At 54.2% G+C, this 5,782-nt stretch overlaps 1 pseudogene; it reads left to right on the forward strand.

Moving 5' to 3' along the window:
- The first annotated feature begins 3,857 nt into the window (after positions 1 to 3,857).
- Positions 3,858 to 5,782, forward strand: part of LOC101652728 — a 5,797-nt pseudogene continuing 3,872 nt past the window's right edge.

Raw genomic sequence — 5,782 nt, forward strand, 5'->3', positions numbered from 1 at the left:
AGTTGTATGAGCCCCTAATAAAATGTTAAAAAAAAAAAAAAAAAAAAAAAAAAAAAGAACCATGGGTGGATGTTACCTTGAGGCGGTGGGAAGCTGGATGAGGAACTGAACGCGACCTACCAGTGTCCCTCCAGCAGATGGCACCGGGGAAAAATGGAAGCATAGCACGGAGAGACCAGTTGGCACTTGGACCTTGCGATAAAAATTGACAGCACGAATGAGGGACCTAGGTCATTGTGTGCCTTCAGATGCAACTCCCGAAAAAGGACATGGCAATCAGGTGCCACGTCTGCCCGATCTGAGGGCCACATCAGACTAACCAGACGGAGGAAACATCTAGAACACAAATGGCCTGTCACGGGCGTTGGACACTGCATATGATTACCATGTTCGGCTGATAGCAGAAGAGTTAGAGGTTCAAGTCCCCCAGAGGAGGGCGTGGTCATGGACTCCCTAGAGAGCAGCATGGGCCACCCTGAGGGACCCAGGTCTATTCTGACACACGTGGGTTGCCACGAGTCAGAATCCGTGATGGCAACTGGCTGGGTGGACTATTCCTCAACCTGCTGGTGCCGGGAAAACGTGTGAGGAGGTGGCTTTTACTGGGTGTGCATGAGCGTGTGGGCACGGGTGCTCTGCCTTAAACTGGGTGGCATGTCCCTGAGGGCAAAGGCCAAGGATCCTTTATCCACCAGCGTCAGGGGTCAGGCCAGCTGTGGGTGGACAAGATTGGGGCCCTGGTGGCTCTGTTTCCTCATTTGTCTTTTGAGTTACCTTCCAAGACTCACTCCACCCTATCCAGAGCTTGGGGGGGTGTGTAAAGTGGGGCGGGGGTCATGTTTTTCCTTCTCTCTCCTTCCTAAGGGTTGTCAGATTTAGGGACTAAACCGTTGGGTGCTCAGCTAATGGAGACTTGCAGATCAACAAGTAATTGTTGAGTGGAAGTATGACCCATGCAAGGTTTCTTTCCTGGGGACCCTATACCCCCAGGTCTCGTGGGCTCCCCATCTCCACCCATAAAGCCCTTTCTTGGGGTCCCGTGGGAGAAGACAGACCAAGTCAGTGGTCCCGGCAGGTGGATTCCCACTTCTGTACGGAAGGTTAGCTCTCTCCCATCCCTCTCTGACTCAGGTCCCAGCTGGCCCAGGACTTCCTGAGGAGCCAGGTGGTTTGAGATGGGCTTTTCCTTTTCCTCCGGAACTATATTCCAGCCCCGCCCAGCTCACAACTCTCCATGTTCTAAGGAAGGCTGGAGCACTGGAGCCATCCCAGCCTTCTGGAACGTTAATCTCTATGATGTCATCCCTCTCATAGGAATATACTGCTTGAACCATGTAAATGGACTCAGACTTGAGACTCATGCAAGTTACAGCCCAAATGGCAGATGAGTCTTGAAGGGCAGGGGACAACTGTGTCTAAGATAGGATAGGGTAGGATAGGGTAGACGGGTACGACTTATTCAGTCTGCCCACCTTCGTTCCTTTCGGGGAACAGTACCCCATTTCTCCCAGCCCACATGCTCGGTGTTGAGTTCTAGGACAGCTGCCAGTCAGAGCCCTGGCCCCCAGGCATCTGTGCCCCATTAACCTGAATAGCTCTTAGTGATGTGGCTATAGCTTATCTGTGAGGATAAAGCACCGTGAATTCAGAGCAGAGTCCAGGCGGGATGTCAGCCCTGGAGGCCACCTTTGTCTTTCCTGCAATCCCATGAGTCAACCAATGCCCCTTCTTCATAAGCAAGTTTGACTCGGGTTCTTTGAGCTGCAGCCACAAAGTCCAACCTATTAGAGCCCGGGGCAAGTTTACCAACCCTCTGTGGGATGGCTGACCGGACAACCTGCCCGCCGCCTCATACAGGCCGCAGGTGGCTCACTCTCGCTAGTCACCCAGGAAGTCTGGAAGACACTCCTAGTAGCTGTAGTGAAGAGGAGGCAAGAGAGAGAATGTTTGGTCCCTGGTGGTCAATCTTCCTCAGAGATGGAATGATAAGGTCTGCCAGAAAACAGGAAGAGGCTTCCTCTGTGGGCAGTGCTGTCCATGCCCCCTTCCCGCGCCCTGTCTCGCTTGTGCTTATCCTCCCGAGGGACAGCAGCAAACCACATCCCAGACTATGAAGCCAGTGGCATCAGAAGTGGAGGGAGAACCCCGAAATAGGGCATTCTGGGAGCACCACATCATAAGCATGTTAGGGTTCTCCTGAGAAACAAAACCAGGACACTTATGATTTTATATATATGTAGATAGACAGACAGACAACATACAAAATAAACAGCTAATTAGTCTACAGACCAGTACAAATGAGTGAGTACAAATCACTTCCATGAGGCAGCTAATGCACTGGCAGTCCTTTAAGTCTTGAGGGCCACCGGGTGCAAGTCAAGGAAGCAGATAGCTGAGTCCTCCGTGGTGCAATTCATGCAATCTGGCCACAGGCAGCAAACAGCAAGACAGATCACCAACAGTCCCCAGCTCTACCGATGTATACCCCAGTAGCGTGGCGAAACAGGTCTGGAAGGAACCTCAAACTACAGCGACACAGTCCATGGGTTAGGTGTCCCACGGGCAGTGTAGTAGAGACAGTGAACCAGCTAAGGCAGCCGCACACTGGTCCGATCATCAAAGAGCAAGAGACCAGACAGGTGAGGCTCGCTGAGCCATTTACCTCTCCGCCCTTCAATGAAACCCACATGTGTTCATTGGCCAGGTTGGCACAATAAACCTATCACAATGAGCTTCAGCTAGTGGCCAATAAACTATAAGTGCCCTAGATAATGCAGAATAAACCCATCTCCATAGAGCTGGAGCTCTAAGCAGGAGGTGCCCCCTTCTCCAAGACCTGCTTTCAAATAGGCTCATATCTATGGGTACAGGGGTTAGAACTTCCGCATATTTTTTTTTGGTGAGGGGGCGGGATAAATTCAATCCATAATGTCTGTTACATAAAATACAGTCGATCTTTCTACCTTGACAATGATTCCTTCCAAAGTCAAACTTTTAAAAATGTATGAGAGGCAATGGTTTCTCTGAATCCGTGTGGCTGAGTGTAGGGCAATTCTACTGCAATGAGGCTGCTTAAAAAGTATTTAGAAATTGCTGTCATCTGACAAGACCAGATGTTGGCTAAGGAGGTGGGAACACAAAATGGTGTTGCCTCTGGGGAAGACAGCGTGGCAATTTCTTACATAGTCCTCACCATACAACCCAGTAACCACACTTCTAACTCCTTAGCCAAATTAGCAGAAAATTGACGTGTATCAAGAAGCTGTCACATGAAGGTTTATAGAAGTTTCATTCACAATTGCCCCAAACTAGACGCAACCAATAAGTGAATGGATTGACAAAGTAGTATATGCATACAGTGGAAGAATACTTAGGAATGAATCAAAAAACTATCAAGTGTATGTGTGTGTGTGGGTTCACGAACAAGAGCTACATGAAATTATGCATTTGACAAAACCCATAGAGCCGAGGAACACAGAGTGAACCCTCATGGGAATGATGACTTTGGCTAATAACAATGTATCTGTATTGGTGAATCAATTGTAGCAAACATATCACTCTATGACAAGATATAGGAACCCTGGGGAATAGTGGTTACATGTTGGGCTGCAAACTACAAGGGCAACAGTTTGAAATGACCAGTCCCGAGGGAGTTGAAACTTTCTACTCCCGCAGAGTTACAATCTCAGAACTCCACAGGGACCGTTCTACCCAGCCCTCCAGGGTCTGAGTTGGAATTAACTCAGTGTCAGCGAGAGTGTTAGGTGTCTCCGGTGGAAATACCTCGGTCCTTGGCTTTGCACGAGAAAGAATCCACTCTGAAGCCCGGGTTGTGAGCCCAGTGAGTTTTATAAAGGATGGAAGTTGTTTCAGGGTTCACACAGGCATGCTCAGGGCACTTCACACCCGCATGTGGACAACCCGACATCACGGCCTGCCACACCCTCAAGTCACTCGCTGAGCCAGCTGTCAGCCCTGGGGACAACATAGAGACCTTGGCTGTTGTCGGTTGGTCCAGGCAGGGAGCCCAAGGAGGAGCGAGGTGGCCAGGCTGAGAGGGAGGCCAGCGGGGCAGAGCAGACTGAGAAGGCCGATGGCCCCCCGGGAGCCACCACCCGTGGAGCTCAAGCCGGACCCCACCAGTGGCATGGCTGCTGCTGAGGCCGAGGCCGCCTTGCCCGAGAGCTCAGAGCAAGAGGTGGAGGTGGAGCCAGCAAGGAAAGGAGAAGGCGGCCCAACGGCCTCTGTCAAGGAGGAGGGGCCCCGGCTGGAGAACGGGGAGGACCACGAGGAGTCGACCAGACTCTGGCCAGGAGCTGGGCGTGGAGGCCCGGAGCCTGCGCTCAGGCACATACGGCGACCGCACCGAGTCCAAGACGTACCGCTCAGTCATCCACAAGTGCGAGGACTGCGGGAAGGAGTTCACCCACACGGGCAAGTTCAAGCGGCACATCCGCATCCGCACAGGCGAGAAGCCCTTCTCCTGCCAGGAGTGCAGCAAGGCCTTCTCCGACCCGGCCGCCTGCAAGGCCCACGAGAAGACGCACAGGTACGCGGCCAGCCCGTGCCTCGGTGCCCCGCACCTCCACCGCCCCGTCCAGTGACGTCACCCTCTCCCTCTGCTCCTGTAGCCCTTTGAGGAGCCTTGTGAGGAGTGCGGCCAGAGCTACCGGCTGATCAGCCTGCTGAACCTGCACAAGAAGTGGCACTGGGGGAAGCGCGCTACCGCTGCGAGGACTGCGGCCAGCTCGTCACCACCTCCGGCAACCTCAAGCGCCACCAGCTGGTGCACAGCGGCGAGAAGCCCTACCAGTGGGACTACTGCGGCCTCTCCTTCTCCGACCCCACCTCCAAGATGCGCCACCTGGAGACACACGACACGCGCCACCTGGAGACACACGACACGGACAAGGAGCACAGGTGCCCGCACTGCGACAAGAAGTTCAACCAGGTGGGGAATCTGAAGGCCCACCTGAAGATCCACATCGCGGACGGGCCCGTCAAGTGCCGGGAGTGTGGGAAGCAATTCACCACCTCCGGGAACCTCAAGCGGCATCTCCGGATCCACAGTGGGGAGAAAGAAGCCTTACGTGTGCGTCCACTGCCAGCGGCAGTTCGCAGACCCCGGGCGCTCTGCAGCGCCACGTCCACATCCACACGGGCGAGAAGCCGTGCCAGTGCGTGATATGCGGCAAGGCTTTCACCCAGGCCAGCTCCCTCATCGCCCACGTGCGCCCCCACACTGGCGAGAAGCCCTACGTCTGCGAGCGCTGCGGCAAGAGATTAGTCCAGTCCAGCCAACTGGCCAATCACATCCGCCATCACGACAACATCCGCCCCCACAAGTGCAGCGTGTGCAGCAAGGCCTTCGTCAACGTGGGGGACCTATCCAAGCACATCATCATCCACACCGGAGAGAAGCCTTACCTTTGTGACAAGTGTGGCCGTGGCTTCAACGGGGTGGACAACCTGCGCTCCCACGTGAAGACGGTGCACCAGGGCAAGGCAGGCATCAAGATCCTGGAGCCGGAGGACGGTGGCGAGGTCAGCGTGGTCACGGTTGACGACATGGTCACGCTGGACACCGAGGCCCTGGCTGCAACGGCTGTCACTCAGCTCACAGTGGTTCCGGTGGGGGCTGCAGTGACAGCTGATGAGACAGAAGCCCTTAAAGCCGAGATCACCAAAGCGGTGAAGCAAGTTCAGGAAGCAGACCCCAACACCCAGATCCTCTACGCCTGCGACTCCTGTGGGGAAAAGTTCCTTGACGCCAACAGCCTGG

Source organism: Echinops telfairi, unplaced genomic scaffold (genome assembly GCF_000313985.2).
Source record: "Echinops telfairi isolate 266 unplaced genomic scaffold, ASM31398v2 ScPeMD7_7458;HRSCAF=8496, whole genome shotgun sequence".
NCBI classification, from domain to species: domain Eukaryota; kingdom Metazoa; phylum Chordata; class Mammalia; order Afrosoricida; family Tenrecidae; genus Echinops; species Echinops telfairi.